Source organism: Rhinoderma darwinii, chromosome 13 (genome assembly GCF_050947455.1).
Source record: "Rhinoderma darwinii isolate aRhiDar2 chromosome 13, aRhiDar2.hap1, whole genome shotgun sequence".
In the NCBI taxonomy this organism is placed as follows: Eukaryota; Metazoa; Chordata; class Amphibia; order Anura; family Rhinodermatidae; genus Rhinoderma; species Rhinoderma darwinii.
In genome coordinates, this window is record NC_134699.1 from 10,870,550 (window position 1) to 10,889,615 (window position 19,066).

A 19,066-nucleotide genomic window follows, 5' to 3' on the forward strand; every position below is an offset into this window, starting at 1 on the left:
AGTCAACAAGGTGGCGTTATTTTTTTTTGTGTTGTTAATCTTTTGTTTTTGGGCTCTGTAATTATTTGCATTAATAACTATCTTAAAGGGCATGTTCACTTCAGACAATAGTTTTTTGGGTCGATAAGCTGAACTCAGGGTGACCTCTGCAGGGGAACCTGGCAGAAAGTATGTAATTTCCCTTCAGCTCCCCCACAGGGGAAATTAAATATTACACAGTTCTCATTTAATTCAATGGGCCGTCCATTTGACGAACATGTGCCGGGTCCTCCAGAGAGAGAGTAAGATGCTCTATGTAGTTGTTCTAAGTGCAGGCCATTTCTACAACTCTCAGCCTCCACCTATTCCACAGGCACATCCTTCTTATGTCATCTATACTACCCCCCCTCCTTCCATGTATGCCCATACTGTCCTCAGATCAGCAATGCTGCAGACTGCAATTCTGTTGGTTCTAACAAAGACAAAAGTGGCAGCACAGCGTGGAAATTCTGTTTCTCCAGGTGCTAATTTCTCAATTTGCATTGGGAATCTCCTGCTCTGTGCCTCATAGCAGTGGTAGGACCTCCCTCTAAGGCAAGTACACCCCGGGGTGCCCCACTGCCTCGGTCACATGCAGAACTGGCAGCCATTAACAGTGGAAGATGCCAATGGGGAGATTGTCAAATATAGCACACAATATGAATATACTTAAAATATATATTCATTGAGTAGCATTGCCCCTGCAGTTGCAATACATCCCCAACACATCAATTCCTTCATAATGAGCTAAATTTACCTTTCAGGGGTCTAAGAAATCTGGATGTCAACCCTTGTTTGAGATGCAATGACCGCTATATTATTGGTCACCCACCTTTTTTTAGAAAACAATCCAACTAAGAAGACACTGTAGAAGAAATGTATTATTATTTTAACAGAAGAGGCAGCTCAGACTTAAAGGGTGTCGTCTGGTTTAGAAAACCAATTTTTAAATACTCTTTTAGTGCATTCTGAGTTAATAGAGGGCAGTCCCTCATTTGGGACCTTCATCAGGGAATGTCTGTCACTGGAGGACCCAGCATGTCCGTGGATTACATGAACAGCTCATTGATGTCCATGTAATCCCTAATTTCTCCTGTGGTGGCGCTGCAAGGGAATTGAACACATTATGCCAGATTCCCCCACAGTTTACAGCTGATCAAGAGCACGCCACCCTATAATCAGTTAAAATTTAGGGAAACAGTCCAACAAAAAGATTGCCAAAAAAAGACAACTCAAGCGTGATTGTAGAAAACTGGAATTCTTGGGACTGTTTTCTGGACTATTGATTGAATGTAGGTAAATGCTAATTTTATGAAAAATTTGAGTTCTGGCCTATTTGAATATCCATAATTTCAGGGCATGATGGGGATTTCACCTTAGCTGGAGAGCCACAGGTTGCAGACCACGATATCCCAGGTATGAAGTCAGCCTACAGCTTAACATCTGTATCAAATCTAAAATTCTTTTAGGTAAACCTCCTTTTCTTGGTGGTATAAAGGGTTAAGCACACAGACGCAGAGAATGAGCACGTCGTCCTTTGAAGATTTCGACTTGTCGATAACAAACAAAAAGCTGATGCACAATTGTGTCTGCCATTGTTCCTAGCATATCATTTGGCTTTTATTTATAAAAAGATTTTTAAAAAAAGTAATTCAAGGTAGAGCAGAATTTTTTGCTTGTCTATAGATAGAGATGGAATAAACCGTTACTGTCTCGCAGCCGGGCGCGATGCTTTAGATGGGAGCATAAAGGACCTAAAAAGTTACACAATCTGTTTTCTGCAGATGGCAATCAATCCTGGAACAACCTCTCCCGGCTTCAGCCCCGGTGACTTGTTTTATTTCTTCATTGATTTTTTTTTTTTCGAGCAAGACCATGACACAGGCATCATTTTATGTGAGCGGACATTGTTGTTTACGCCATTTACAGAACTCGGGAATGAACTAGAGGACATTGCTCCATAACAGAGACCCTACCTAAATAAATATTGTGTTCTGAATAATTCTTGTAGATTGTCTGGTCCTTTTCATCTTAAAAACAAAAATAATCTTATTTGGCGACTCTCTAATTGAATCTTTAATTTGGAGTCTCCAGAGAAGATCTATATAGTATACACAACCATCATTCACAGTCCGGGTTGATGTTAGGGATGTAATACTATTCTTAATGAATTAATTCCAGTAATTCTTTGTGATTATATCGTACTCCGCTCGTGTCAGCTATGCCCCATGTAGGGTTTGACTGGCCAACCAGAGGATCCTCTGTAGGCCCAGGCCCTGACACAATATTGGGCCGCATGGGTCCAGCAGAAGACAACCCCCAATCACTTGCCACAAGGGTCTATTTCCTATACCAAATACCACAAATACCATATTAGACTTAGGGCTTATTTACACGAACGTGTAATACGTCCGTACAACGCGCGTGATTTTCGTGCGCCTCGCACGGACCTATGTTAGTCTATGGGGCCGTGCAGACAGTCTGTGATTTTCATGCAGGGTGAGTCTGCTGCGTGAAACGCACGACATGTCCTATATTTGTGCGTTGCTCGCACATCACGCACCCATTGAAGTCAATGGGTGCGTGAAAATCACGCGCGCCACACGGAAGCACGTCCGTGGGATGCGCGTGTTTCGCGCAACAGCAGTAAAAAGTATGTTTGCTAACAGAAAAGCACCACGTGCTTTTCTGTTTACAAACATCCAAACAGAGTGTAATAATGATGGCGGCTGCTCGAAAATCACGCAGCCACGCATCATATGTGATGACACACGGAGCTGTTAAGTGCCTTTTGCGCACGCAAAACACCGCGTTTTTTGCGTGCGCAAAAACGCACACGCTCGTGTAACTCCCCCCTTAATTGATGTATACGCTGTGTGCAATGATAAACATCAAAATGACGAAGTCATTAAAAGCAGGTATAGATGGAAGGACCCTCAGAATCACAAGGAACCCCAGTCTGGCACTGGCTCTTGCGGTATTTTGGGCTTATGCAGAAAAGGAAAAGGGAGTGATCAGCAGTAACTAAAGCAGTGACAGCCCCCATAAAAGCTCGCAGTATACCACTAAGTGGGGACCAGTAGATTGCGACGTTAGGCCACCACTGGAGGCTGCTTTCCTGCTGGAGTCGGCACTGAATTGACTAATCACTCTAACGCTACAAAAAATAGATCCCATACTAAAAAAAATCTGGCGGGATGATGACCAATCTGCAAATGCTATAGAGATTGCAGACCGTGTACACCACCTGCATACTAGATTTCTTTTAGCGAGAAGTTTCTATTTACATTTGTTAGGCTTCGTTCACATCTGTGCCATGGTCCTGTTCAGACGTTCCGTCAGAACGGGACCCTGACTGACACAAACCGAATCCAAAGTTTTCAGTTTCCATCACTATTGATTTCATTGTTGACTGATCCGGTCCCAATGGTTTCCGTTTGTCTCAGTTGTGCAAGGGTTCCGTCGTTTTGACAATCAATAGCGTAGTCAGGGTCCCATTCCGACGGAAAGCTCAGACAGAATGTCAGAACGGGACCCCAACGCAGATGTGAACAAAGCTTTATAAATGCACAATGTAATTACAATATAAAGTCCAATGGGGCTGGACTACTAGATTTTGTGGATTATTGGATGGTCATAGAAATATCTAAAACATTTGTAAGGGTAGAGAATCGGGAAGACCGGCCAAAATAAAATCTGATACCACCACTACCTAAGGCCCCATGCACAAGACAGTATTTTCATCCATCCGTAAATACGGATCCGTTCTCACTTGGCAACTTACCCGCATATACGGAAAGGTATGCTCAAATATGGTCCGTAATGCATCCGTATATACGGATCCGCAAAAAGAAAGCCACAAATGATGAGAAACATCTGCAAACCTGGTGCACATCCGAAATTACGTAAACACCCATATGTTTCTATGGGGAGTCCGTGCCGTAATTACGGACAAGTAAAGGACATGTTCTATAATTTACGGATTATTTCTACAGAACGTACACCCATCTGTAAAAATTTTCGGTTCCTTGATCAGTCTTGTGCTTTTCACCCTGTAAAACTCCTCAATATTTGTAGTGCCCAATTATCGGACACTGAATTAAAGGAATTTCTTTGCAATATGCCCTCCAATATCTTGAAAGTAAAAGAAGGTACAAACCAACCAAAGAAGGATGCCCAATAGCAAAACTTGCTCTGAACTCTCCCCCTATGGCTTTCATTTTCTAGGGACCTAGTAGGATAGCATCCACTCCCTAGTGGACTAGTTGGCAACCATCCTGTCCTGGCAGCAAGCGTGTAGTGTCAAGTCCCTGACTATTTAAAAGGGTTTTACCACTAAAGCAAGTGACATATTGCTAGGATATGACGACACTCGCTAATAGATGGAGGTCTGACACCTGAGACCCAAATTGATTGCTAGAATGAAGCGGCCCCTTCTAAACTTCTCCCTGCACAACACACCTACAATCCAGGCCATGTGCCAGTGCGCAACTCAGCCCCACATACAACATAGGAAAACCTCTTTATTTTAACCCCTTAAGGACGCAGCCCTGTTTTGGCCTTAAGGCTCAGAGGCAATTTTTCAAATCTAACATATATGTCTTTATGTGGTAATAACTTCAGAATGTTTAAACCTTTCCAAGCGATTCAGAGATTTTCTCGTGACACATTGGGCTTTATGTTAGTGGTAAAATTTGGTTGATATATTCAGTGTTTATTTGTGAAAAATAGCAAAATGTAGAGAAAATTTGAAAAAAAATAGAATTTTTCTGAATTTAAATGCATCTGCTTGTAAGACAGGGTTATACCACCCAAAATAGTTACTAGTTCACATATGTCCTACTTTATGTTGGCATCATTTTTTGAACATTCTTTATTTTTTTTTCTAGGACGTTACACGGCTTAGAACATGAGCAGCAATTTCTCATTATTTGAATAAAATTTCAAAAGCCTTTTTGTTTTTAGGTACCAGTTCAGTTCTGAAGTTGCTTTGAGAGGCTTATATATTGGAAACCCCCATAAAACACCCCAATTTAGAAACTAGACCCTTCAAAGTATTCAAAACAGCATTTAGAAAGTTGATTAAGCCTTTAGGTGTTTCACAGGAATTTAAAGCAAAGTAGAGGGGAATCCTTTTTATTCCATTTTTTTTTTGTAAAACAGAAGGTTTTACCAGAGAGACGCAACTCAATACTTATTGCCCAGATTCTGCAGTTTTTAGAAATCTCCCACATATGGCCCTACCGTGGTAAAGGACTGAAGCACCGATCTCCGAAGCAAAGGAGCACCGATTGGATTTTGAGGCCTCCTTTTTATTACGCACCATGTCCGATTTGAAGAGCTCTTGTGGTGCCAAAACAGTGGAAAACCCCAAAAAGTGACCCTATTTGGCAAATTATACCCCTCAAGGAACTTATTAAGGGGTATAGTGGGCATTTAGATCCCACAGGTTTTTTTTTGCTGGAATTTGTGGAATTAGGCTGTGCAATTGAAAATCAAATTTTTCCGATAAAAGGTCCGAATTTTTAATTTTGACAAGGAATAAAGGAGAAAAAGCACCCCAACATTTGTAAAGCAATTTCTCCCGATTTACGGCAATTCCTCATATGTGGTCATAAACGGCTGGTTGGACAAGTGGCAGGGCTCCATGTAGATTTTGCTGGATTGGTTTCTGGGTGGCATGTCTCATTTGCAGAGCTTCTGAGGTACCAGTACAGGGGAAACACCTTAAAAGTGACCCCCATTTTGGAAATGACTCCTTGAGGAACTCACTGTAGTTTTCATGGGATGCATGTGACGTTTTGATCAGTTTTTATTCTATTTTTAAGAGGCGTGGTGACTAAAACAGCAATTCTACTATTGTTTTTTTTATACCTTTTTTTTTTTTTACAGCGTTCACCACACGCTGTAATTGACATTCACTTCATTCTGCGAGTCGATACGATATTACGGCGATACCATATGTTTATAGTTTTTTTTGTCTTATGGTGTTTGCACAATAAAATACTGTTTATAAAAAATCATTTACGTTTTGTGTTGCCTGATTCTAAGAGCCAGAACTTTTTTTTATTTTTCCATCAGGAAAGCCGTGTGAGGACTTGTTTTTTTGCGTAACGAACTGTAGTTTTTAGGTACATGCGACTTTTTGATCTCTTTTTATTCTATTTTTTGGGAGGTGAATTGACCAAAAAATTGTGATTCTGGTATAGTTTTATTATTTTCTTTTAGGGCGTTAACCGTGCGGGATAAATAACGAAATACTTCTGTAGTTCAGGCCGTTACGAACGCGGCGATACCAATTATGTATAGTTTATTTGTTTATTGTTATTAATAATAAAGGACTGATAATGGAAAAAGGGGCATTTTTACTTTTTATTACTTTTAAAACTTTTTATTTTTACACAACATTTTTAACTTATTTTTTTTTGTACTTTTTCCCACTAGGGGACTTTAGGGCAGGAGGCCCTGAATTCTATTCTAATACACGGCACTACATGTGTAGTGCAGCACATTAGAGTTGTCAGCTACTCGTTGACAGCAAGCATAGTGGGTCCTGACTGTCACATCTATGTTCCCCATGTTATAGCAGGTCTGCCCCATTGACAGGAGGCTGCACGCAATGAGCTTAAAACAGATGAGAGGCTTATAGCTTCCTCCTGCTGCTATCAGCGCTGAGTGCAGAGAATGCTCTGTCATCTGAATACTGCACTTTATGAATTAGTAAAGTTGTATTTTCACCTTCCCAACACAGGAGTGTGACACTTTACATCTTTGGCTCCAGACAAAGAATCTCACTCATTTTATCATTTCATTTCTGCATATGGTCATAATAGGAGGTGCACAGAGGTCTGCTACATCTGCATACTGACACCCTCAAACTTAAGAACAAGGAATATTTTGGACTCTTGTGGACACTATTGTATCAATGCACTAATAACGTAATGTGAACGCCCTTAATCCCATTTAAAAGGTAATTAATAAAATAATGGGAGATCTCTGAGAGATGAGATTTCAGACGACACCAAGACTCAGACCCCTCCCCATGAGTAATTGGAGGTCTAATCCTATGTGGACACTGTGCTGCAGGTACATGTAGTTAGGAAGACGTCAACTTAATTATGGTAATCTGATGTGTGGACTGATTCTCGGGGGACAGGAAGAGTTGTCAGTGGTTTCTTATTTAGGTCAAGAAATGAGAAGATGGGGCAATAGTTTATAGTGGTCAGAGCCTTCCATTCCAATGGAGTGCACAGAGCGCAGTGTGTGTGACTTGCGGCAGGAAAGAAAGATTGTGGCCCCCAGCTTTCTGCACACAGGCATAATTAATGTCGGCTCGGAACAGGCAGATCTTGCTCTCAGCGTCTGAGAAATAGCGGCTGGCAGGTGGCTGGATCTCGTCCTGCTCACTTGTCACTGGTGATGAGACGGGTTCCTCTGCTTCCAAGTCACACTGTGATATTAAGCATGACAGTTCTGCGCTGTGCCACATACTGGAGGGGCTCTGGCTTAACTCTGCATTGGAAAACATTTGTACTTTATGAGCTGAGAGAGGTGGGAGAATTTCTATTCCCTCATTCTTTTACATGTCTTATTTTAGGACTTGCACATTAGTGGTACAGAGTTAAGTGCTAATTGCAAACTCTATCCAAAACTTCCCAGAGTCTTAAGGCACTTTACACTGGGCAATTATCGGGCAGAGAAGCTTTCATAGAACGCTAATTGACGATAATTGCCCAGTGTAAAGAGCGCAGCGATCAGCGGATAAACGTGCAAACGCTCATTCATCTGCTGTTCGTATAGCTTTAAAAAACTGAAATATAGTTGTCGGCAGCACATCTCCCTGTGTAAACACCGAGACACGCTGCCGACATGATGATGATGATGTATGGGGACGAGCGATTGGAGTAACGACCACTCATCCCCATACTAGCCCCTTGTGACCATAGAAAACCAGCGCCGATCAATGAGCTGTCTCATTGATTGGCGCTCATTGCACCGGCCAAAATTTCCTGGTGTAATAGGGCCTTTATAGTCAGTGACGGTGGTACAAGATGTTATGGTGCCCAGGACAGAGATATGCTAGAGGCTCTCCTCCGCATGTAAACACAGATTATCAGTGATGTTCAGCTCATATCTAAAATTGGTCACTAAATGCAGCATTAAGGGGTGAATACAAAATAATGCTAAAAAAAAAAAAAAAATATTCAAAAAAAAATAAAAAAATCCGCCTAACCGCTCCAAATAAGACCTCATGCACATGACTGTTTTATCTTGCATAGTTCCATGTACAATGCTTCTAGGGGAAAAGAACAAAACCTTGTCTGATATGCAGCATCTGAACTTCCTAAGATATTTTTATGTGGACTCTGCATAAAAAAAATTTCTAAGGGTATGTGCACACACACTAATTACGTCCGTAATTGACGGACGTATTTCGGCCGCAAGTCCCGGACCGAACACAGTGCAGGGAGCCGGGCTCCTAGCATCATACTTATGTACGACGCTAGGAGTCCCTGCCTTGCTGCAGGACAACTGTCCTGTAGTATAATCATGTTTACAGTACGGGACAGTTGTCCTGCAGCGAGGCAGGGACTTCTAGCATCGTACATAAGTATGATGCTAGGAGCCCGGCTCCTTGCACTGTGTTCGGTCCGGGACTTGCGGCCGAAATACGTCCGTCAATTACGGACGTAATTAGTGTGTGTGCACATACCCTAACGTTCCAAAGTTTCATACAGTGACGTTCATGACCCCATTGACATGCATTTGCGGGATACCAATCCTAAAAAGACATAAGAGGCTCTTTTCTCCTTCAGGTCTGTGTGGGGGAAGTAAACGGACAACCCATCTGGGCTTGGGCTCAATAGGTTTTATATTGAAAGGGGAAGGCCTCCAAAAATGACCCTTTAACATGCCATACTGATCACAAACCCCTCATATACCACCATAGGGCACCTGATATCTGATTTGATTTTTGTCAAGACCACCAAATACCTAGATCTCTGGTTATATTTCCAATTCACAAGCTCACATGCATATTATTGTCGTCTGGGGGCAGTAGAGTATATTTATTTATCGTAGTTTGTCAAGCCAATGAATGAATGGACTTCATCCAGAAATATTCTCGGAGTAGTTGTCACTTCCCTTCCCCCACTCCTCTTGGCAGTCTATACAAAGCATATTAGTCAGCAAGGGGCGACAATGAGAACAAGAAAGCCCTTCCCAGAAATATTAATCTTTGCTTCTGAGGCATGATGGGAGAAAATGCTTACTATAGCAATGACAGGCATATCAATTGGGACTGGATTTGCTCTTTACGTGTGTACCTAATGTCAGCGCACACATTTTTCAGCTACAAGCCGTTCTCACGCGTGTAATATCCCTGCACACCAGACGAGTTGTCACACACATTAATACAGAGATAATGGCTGTGACAGCGACGGCACCATTTGTTACACGCGTACTAACCTGCGCAATAACGATTAACTGCAAATCCGTTTTTTTCCTTCCATAATTAACAGGTTTGAAACTGTGTTAATGATCTGTTTGTGGAAGTTTACTAGCCAGGTAAAGTAGCTGGTCGGGCGCCAGCCGTTACAAAAGCTCCTTTTAAAATAACTGTTTATCGGGTCACTCACGTAGTGCTAATGATCTGCAAATCAGTAATTATTGTTTAATGGACTCTCCGCAAGGTCACTGCTTATACACGGAAGGTTTGATGATCATTCACAATGCACGTCAGTGAATCACACAATCCCCTCTCTGGGACGTCGCTGCTCTCTGGGCACGGGAAATTCTACAGCTACAGACACAAAAGAGATAAATGAAGGATTTCATGGAGAGAATGAAACCCCCGAGACGCTGCTTATTTTGTTTTCACATCCACATTTCTGGATAATCGAAGAGGCGGGATAGGGGGAGGGGGGACTTTAATGCATATTGGGAAGCAGAGTACTTAGGGATGGGCTCGGGGGGCAAATGACTTCTATTATATCTATGGGTTAAAGGGAATAATGTTTCATGTATTTTAAGTCTATAGAATGTTTTTTTTTTTTAATACTTTCCTGAGTGTGGACATATTGAAGGCACAAACATAATTGATGGTATAGATAGTGCAGTAGGGTGTGTGTGCACGCTTTATGGCAGCTGCAATGAATGGAAGTTAATGCACAGAAACGTGTCCATAATCTAATAATCTCTAGGAAGTGGTGGAGTATAGATTTCTCACCCAGAGACCAGGAAGTGGCAAAGAGCTGCTTACCGAACCTTGTCTGTGTGTATAGTGTAGAGGACATTTAACACCGGCCGATAATCGGCCGGTGCAGCGAGCGCCGATCAATGAGACATTGTTGGTCGGCTCTCGTTTGCACCTGTCACATGGAGCTATGTATAGGGACGAGCAGTTGTTACTCCGATCGCTCGTACCCATACGTTATGTCGGCAGCACATCTCCCTGGTTTCCACGGTCCATGCATGGCCCAGGTGCCTGGACCGCAGAAAGAACGGACATATCTTATTACGACACGAAAATCACGGCCGTGCACATGGCTACGGTCGTGTGCACGAGGCCTTAGACGGAGGGGTAATCGTACAAATTTTTGTATAGTCCTTTGGAAGTGAGAACTAAGCGCCATGGCTCTATACCATGGCTTCAACTTTTCCTGAAATAGATTTCATTGGCATTTTCAAGGGTGGGCACTTCAGACAACAATTGTTGGAATCATCTGTGTTAGGATGGTTAAACATATTAGCACCATGTAATAAATCTATCAGATAAGCAATTTCCTCGGAAATGTGCCTGGCTGATTAATGTTTCGGACTGTGCAGATCTGTGCTGTATATATCCATCATGCTACGAGGGCATGTACCCAATTTTGCACACATTTACCCTTTTATACTAGATGGATCCAGATTTGCATATCGGTAAGGTAACTCTTGCAAACACGTGCAGCTTGTGCTGCGTTTGAGGTTAGTAGCTTTGGTGTTCCCTGACAATTGGATTAGGTAGACGAGAGCATTTTAGTTTTAGTGTTGAAATGGAAAATTTAATTTTGCAGGAAAGGATTATTGAAATAGGCTGGGAGGACACGATTGCTTCTTCTAAGATGCCTAATGATTGGATTTAGGTTTCCCCTGACTAAATGCAGGATTGGAATGCCTCCTCTGCTGGCAAGAAATAATAATCAGGATATGTTATTCTACATAGATTCATAAAGATATTTGACCTGGACCTGGTTAATTTGAGAGAGCAGGAATAGTTATGTAATTCTCCTTCACTGCCAGCTTCAACCCGTCTGTCCTTCAATCCGCTAAACTCCTGAAATTCCTAGAGACAGGCGTGTGTGAACAATATTCATATCCGTGACTATTCATACAAGTGAGCTACTCTATGCCCTACGCTTGCCCTTGAGGATGCTCAATGTCCTCTTGGACAGCACTAGTCAGCCCGGGGCTATTCACTTACTCTTGCCAGCGCGCCGTTTAGCTATTGTTGCTCTGTGATCCATCAAATTAGCTTGGTCCGGGGCACAGTCCCATTCTGTGAAGGTCTCACTCATGTCTCATAAAGCAATTAGCAGGTAATAGCCTCAAATAAAGCAACCATGACCATTTCCGAGCCATGAAGCATCGGGTCAGCGGCTTTCCTTTTTTGTATTGCCTAGCCAATAAAATGAGCCAGTATGAAATGACACTGCATATCACCTCTAGCTTAGGTTGACAGTGCCAAGGCTGCCCAGCTGGCATGAACTCTTGCATCTCACCAACAAGGGATGCACGACGCATCGAAACTTCGATACTGCGCATCCCCAAACGGTTCGATACTGTTAGTTCATGAATTTCGATACTTAGCTGAATGTATGAGAGTGGGGCTGCGGATGTGTAATACAGCCATTGCCCCGCTCCGGAGTCCTGAGAAGGATGATGTGATGCGGCTGGCGCTGCAGTAATGAGCGGCGGCACTGAAGACTGAACATGGCGGGCGTACTGCAAAACTCCCCCATGTTCTGTCTTCAGTGCCTGCGCTCATTAGTGCAGCGCCGGCCGCATCACCTCATGCTGACCCCACGCACTTATGTCAGGAGCGGGGCAATGACTGTATTACACAGCCGCAACCCCGCTCTATAACGGTGAAGATCAGAGAAACCTCTCATATCCGCCACTATTCCCCTAAATGCTGCGATCAAGCTGACTGCAGCATTCAGGGGAAAATGAGAGGGGGGGATGCCCCTTTGGATCGCGTCACAGGGAATTCCTGTGACACGATCAAGAGCCATACCATATATGGGCAGACAACCCAGCGTCCATTGACGGACCCCAGGGCTGTCTTACCATATTTCCTGTTAGGGCATACTTGGGTCTGCCCTAACAACTGCCTGTGTACTATCGGTAAACAGGCTAATGTACTGGCATATAGATATATACCAGTACATTACTATCAGTATATAGATATATACCAGTACATTACTATCAGTATATAGATATATACCAGTACATTACTATCAGTATATAGATATATACCAGTACATTACTATCAGTATATAGATATATACCAGTACATTACTATCAGTATATAGATATATACCAGTACATTACTATCAGTATATAGATATATACCAGTACATTACTATCAGTATATAGATATATACCAGTACATTACTATCAGTATATAGATATATGCCAGTACATTAAAGTTTAAAAATAAAGTAAAAACTTAAAGTAATATTAAATTTAAAAAAATACACATACACCTTTTTTACAATTAACATTAAAATAAGTCTCAATACATAAAATCTACACACATTCAGCATTGGCGCGGCCGTAATAACCTGCACAACAATTTTTTTTGCGCCATTTATGATGTGTACGCTGTAAAAATAATAACTGATTTCTTTCACTTATTAATGTGAGGCACGAGGTGTGATGAATTTAACCTCCATGTGCCTCATATTAATAGTAATTAACCCCATCATGGGGTTAATTACTATTAATGTGAGGCACATTCAAAATCCATCACACCTCGCGCCTCACATCAGAAAATGGAAGAACTTTTTTTTATTTTTTTTATTACTATTGGCAAAGTATCGTTTTGGTATCGGAATCGCAATACTACACAAAGATCGGTATCGAAGTCCAAATTCTGATATCGTGACATCCTTATCACCAAACTGTCTTGCCTAGGCTTCAGGAACTCCTGTATGTGATTAGTCAGCAAGGCTTGAGTATCAGGGTGGCACATCTTTTTATAAGAAAACAAAACATATAAAGATATTCATAAGGAATGGAGAAGTCAATACATCTGCCATCTTCCTGAATATACAAAGCCGCAAAATTAAAGGGGTATTTTAGCTTCTAAATTGTAAAAAAAAGGGTTTTCTGGCATTTAAAAAAGGGTTTACTTTTCCCCCCGAGAAATAGCACCAAGAATGTGTCTGGTATTGTACCTGAGCCCCATTCAATTGAATACTGCAATACCTGGCACAGCCCATAGATTTGAGTGGTGCCGTTTCTAAAAACAAAGCAGACCCTTTTTTTCTAATCTCAGACGTCCCCTTTAAATGATTTTATCTTGCACTGTGTTCTCCTGTAACCCTCAGCACATACATTTTCCATTTCCACGCTTTGTTTTATGCAGATATTTTACATTTTGTAACCAATTATATAACCAAACACTTTCTCCTGTAAAATGTATCCAATATAGTTACACACAATGTGTTCAATTCCTCTACAAAAAAACTAAACAACACTCCATGATAAAAAAAAAGATGATGTTGCAGGGGGTGACCATTAAAGTCATCTGAAACCGTATACACCGCTCAGCTCTAGCGATCCTGGAAGTATTATTTTTAATGCCATTAAAATACCTGCTGCAAATTGCTACAAATGTATCCCAGTCTTTTCATCTGAGTCCTTAACTAAAGCATCACAGCAGAAGAGATGACAGATTCTCCTTAATTATATGTATTTATTTCGTACAGCGACTCTGCAAGATATATTCACAAAAAACAAATATTTCTTAAAACTTCTATGTTAATATTCCATACACCTAAGAAGCCTGACAGCCACCAACTTCTCTGTAACGTCATACACAGCTCTGCGATGGCCTCTCATTATCTGCTTTGTGACATACTCTGTAGTGTCTTCTGTCACTATTACCTGCTCTGTGACATCATACTTCTCTGTAGTGTCTTCTGTCACTATTACCTGCTCTGTGACATCATACTTCTCTGTAGTGTCTTCTGTCACTATTACCTGCTCTGTGACATCATACTTCTCTGTAGTGTCTTCTGTCACTATTACCTGCTCTGTGACATCATACTTCTCTGTAGTGTCCCCTGTCACTGTTACCTGCTTTATTATATACTACTCCGTAATGTCCTTTGTCACTATTACCTGCTTTGTGACATCATATACTGCTCTGTAATGTCCACTACCTGCTCTGTGATGTCATATACTGCTCTGTAATGTCCTCTGTTCCCTGCTTTGTGACATCATATACTTCTCTGTAATGTCCACTACCTGCTCTGTGATCTCATATACTGCTCTGTAATGTCCACTACCTGCTCTGTGATCTCATATACTGCTCTGTAATGTCCACTACCTGCTCTGTGATCTCATATACTGCTCTGTAATGTCCACTACCTGCTCTGTGATCTCATATACTGCTCTGTAATGTCCTCTGTTCCCTGCTCTGTGAAGTCATATAAAACAATTGAATGTTGCGAATATGCTGTGCAAAAGTTGACGTGTGTGTATGTGCATATATATATATATATACATATATACACACACACACACACACACACACCTGCCATTAATATGTTAATATGCACTTCCTTATCTGATTGTATAATTTATATCTCTGTAGTGACAGCTAATCCACCTTTTATTTCATGTATTATCCTATTCATGAAAATTTAGAATTGTCATGACACCGACCCTTTTACTATCATGATTGCATTCTTACTTAATCTTGCTTGCCACTGGCTGCTTTGTTTCCCCTCCCTTATTACAAAAGAATACTTCTTGAACTTAAGCACCTGTTCTCTGAAGTAAAAAATAAATACAAAATCTGTGTTGGACTCGTGCCCTCTTACCGTCTAGATGAACCAGAGAGCAGGTGGAGCACAGAGAGCATAAGGTAGTGGCTTTCGCAGATGACATGTTATTGTTTGTTTCCAATCCTAAGTCCGCGTTTCCTGCTTTACTGAAATTATTAGAGGAGTTTGGGGCTTTACCCAATTTTAAAATCAATCACTCCAAATGTGAGGCGCTAAATGTTACTCTGTCTCCGCCTGTAGTCTCTCGAGAGACTTCCCATTTAGGTTGGCATCAGTGTTCATCACTTATCTGGGGGTTAAATATCTAGTAATTTACATGACATCTACGGCCTTAATTTTCCCCCCTTGTTGAAGTCTATCTCTGCTCAGCTACGTGGTCTAAGGGTTCCGATGATCTCGTGGATGGGGAGGAAGAATTTACTAAAATCCTTTATAGTACCTAAGCTTCTATATCTCATGCAGGTTGCCCCGGTTTTCATCCCCGCTTCCTTTTTCACGGAAACGGAGATTGTTTTCTAGATTTTTATGGAACCGATCTCGACCTAGAATCTCATATAGACTATTGACTCTCACCAAGGCAAAAGGCGGCTTTGGTCTACCGGACATACTACTCTATTATCAAGTTATACAACTTCGGTCACGTCTTGAATTATTGTCTGGTTCACATTCGACTTTGACTAAACAAATTGCTTTGGGGAGTTTCAAGACTCAGGTCCTGATTACTTGGTGGGGTGGGTGGGTGGGATGGGGAGGGTTGATAGTGAGAGTACTTTGATAAAGGGCCTGTTCTTACATAAATTTAGTTCTACCCATATGTCCAGTATTCCGTTTCCTTCACCTTTGATTCCGACGACACTGATTCCCTTCGCTCTTAACCTGCATTTTGACGACCCCTTGAATTTGTAGAGCTCATTGAAATATATCCCATTAGGGGACTTGTAGAAAGGGGGTACGGTACCCACTCTTGATGCTGTTCATGAATTAGGAATAGGACAAAATTGGTCCAAAGCGCAGTACGACCATTTCAACGCTACTAGTTTGGGATACTAGATCACTTTCTTGGTTCGAGGCTCTGATTTGTTCTACACCCTTTCCCAAAAAACTGATTTCTATCCTCTATAACAAAATACTTACCTTTGATGTGCAAGAAAAGCCTCTCTTTCTTTGTCATTGGGAACGGGACTTGAAAGTGGTGTTCTCCCCCCGAGACAATTCCGCTATACTTAAAAGATCTCATGGTCTGTCTAGATGTGTTAGAACTCAGGAGAATGCATATAAGTTGCTTACGAGGTGGTATAGGTCCCATGTATGATCTTCATCCTATGTGTGTTGGAGGTGTGGGCGTTCCCCAGGTACTTTAATTCATACATGGTGGGAGTGGCCTATAATTAAACCGTATTGGTCATCTATTGAGTCGACGGTTAGTACTATTTGTAATAAGACCATTACACTTACTCCTACTGTAATATTGGTTAATCTACCTTCATCAGACTGTAGCCTCACTAGATTTGACTTGTCTTCACTCCTTACCATGGCAGCTAAGCTCCTCATTCCGATCAAATGGTTGGATAAGGTACCTCATGATGTCTCAATTTAGCTCAAAAGAGTCAGGCAAATATATACGGTTGGAGGAATTGTCCAGTTGGGAAGCTAGAACACATGACCAATTTCTGATGTTATGGGCCCCGTGGTGCACTTGGGCGTGGACTCATCTAACGTGATCTAGTGCTTTCCCTTTCTATTGTGTTGTACATTTTTTGACTTCTCTAACTCCGTCAGCGTTTTTTCCACCTTGATCATAGCTTTAGAAGGGTCTCTAGCTGCAAGTAGCGAGTACCTTTTTCTATATTTTTTTTATTTTTATTTTTCATGTTACATGTTTCTAATGTGATATTGGCTTCACATGTTGCACGCTGGAAAGATTTTATGACTCTATCATATGGCTTGCGTTGTATTATTGTATATTACATATAGCTATGTATTTTTTAGCTTTTGCCTGGCTGTGTATGTATTTTTGTTAATGTTTTTTCAATAATAAAGATTTTAAATAAATAGATGAACCAGAGACACATTTCTCTTGTGCCTATGTCTCAGTCTAAGTATTGGATGGGATAAAATTAGGATCTTACATTGGTATTTGCTGTACTTTTTGTACTTCGCTGTTCTAGGTTTGACCCCGTAAAATGTAAATTAAAGCCAGTCGTTGGATACAAGGGAAAAATAATTGATGTCTAAACTCCAAAACCAGTTCTAATTATCAGGGGATAAACCAATCCAAAGAAAAGTTTTAAACCTGCAGAGATTTTCATCACGCCGCAGAAAGAGAAAATGTTGCTAAACAGAAGCAATAAAATGTCAGGCAATTTAATGAGGAGGCCCCCCCTGGCTGCACGCAAGGTTTATTCAGACTCAAAGCAATGTCTGTGGTCAGCATTTCGCTAGAAAGAGCTGGGATAATTAACTCTTTTTTTGTTTTTACTTCTCCATGCTAGATGTGTCTATAGAAGGGAACCAGTGTACAACAGGGTGGAGGCAGGGTGGAAGTGATGTAATATGTGCTAGGAAATAGTAAAAATGCTGCTTGAACCCCTGGCTCCTTAATGATGGAGAAGGTGTATATTCACCTCTATTACTAGCTAAAGCCAACAGTGGATCCAAAAGGAAGGCAAAGCATAAGTGAAAGACATAGGCCGAATTCACACGAGCGTGTGCGTTTTGCACGTGCAAAAACGTGGCGTTTTGCGAGCGCATAGGGCACTTGACCGCTCCGTGTGACAGCCCCGTATGATACGCGGCTGCGTGATTTTCGCGCAGCCGCCATCATTATGACACTCCATTTGGATGTTTGTAAACAGAAAAGCACGTGGTGCTTTTCTGTTTTCATTCATCCTTTTCACAGCTGTTTCGCAAATCACGCTAGTCCCACGGAAGTGCTTCCGTGTGGCATGCGTGGTTTTCACGCACCCATTGACTTCAATGGGTGCGTGATGAGTGAAATACGCACAAACAACGGACATGTGACTTTTTCGCAACGGACCAACGCGTAAAAATCACGCACATATCTGCACGGCCTCATAGACTAATATAGGTCCGTGCGACGCGCGTGAAAATCAAGCGCGTTGCACAGACCTATATCCCGTTCGTCTGAATAAGCCCTTATACTTACTATACACTTTAGAAAGATCGTTAAACTGACAGCGAGTCCTCCCAACTCCCCCATATACGCTCGGCCAAGCTTGCATGTGTTTTCAATAGGTAGAGGGGAGAAATCTGCTGCCAGACTCTCTGGCAGCGGCTTATCTACTAATGAACAAAAGGATCAGGTATGTAATTCAATATACCTGTTCCTTTTCTACCCTGACATTTGCCATTGGGGGAGAGTTGGGACGCCGCCATACACAATAGACCAGGGGTCTCAAACTCGGCCGGGTAAGTGGGCCACATATAGAAAAAATGGGAAGTTGACGGGCCGCATTACTTTCAAATTTGTTACAATACAAAATTATTGTTAATCAATTAGTTATTTGAACTACGATAACACTATATTACTATAATAATAATAATACTACGTTACTATAATAATACCGCTAGGTTTAAAATTTGAGAGAATTCTCCACGTGATTATTTCAACAATCCAGTTTTCCAGTTTAAGTGTCACTAAATACAGTCCGGCAGCGTTTGGCAGACACGTCAAGATTGTGCAGCCCCTTTTTAGATGCTGCCACAGTGCCCTCCGCAGATGCTGCCACAGTGCCCTCCGCAGATGCTGCCACAGTGCCCTCCGCAGATGCTGCCACAGTGCCCTCCGCAGATGCTGCCACAGTGCCCTCCGCAGATGCTGCCACAGTGCCCTCCGCAGATGCTGCCACAGTGCCCTCCGCAGATGCTGCCACAGTGCCCTCCGCAGATGCTGCCAAACACACCCAAAGTAGATAGCTCCATTGGGGCTCCCTCTAGGAGTGGAATCCTCAGCAAGAGCGTTGCCTACG

At 41.9% G+C, this 19,066-nt stretch overlaps 1 protein-coding gene and 1 long non-coding RNA gene across 5 annotated transcripts in view; one reads left to right on the top strand and one right to left on the bottom strand.

Moving 5' to 3' along the window:
* Nucleotides 1-19,066, top strand: part of LOC142665642 (uncharacterized) — a 299,137-nt gene that overhangs the window by 156,134 nt on the left and 123,937 nt on the right. The gene's annotated exons all lie outside the window — the stretch shown is intronic.
* The window catches only part of CDH4 (cadherin 4), a 537,863-nt gene that overhangs the window by 89,313 nt on the left and 429,484 nt on the right, over nucleotides 1-19,066 (bottom strand). The gene's annotated exons all lie outside the window — the stretch shown is intronic.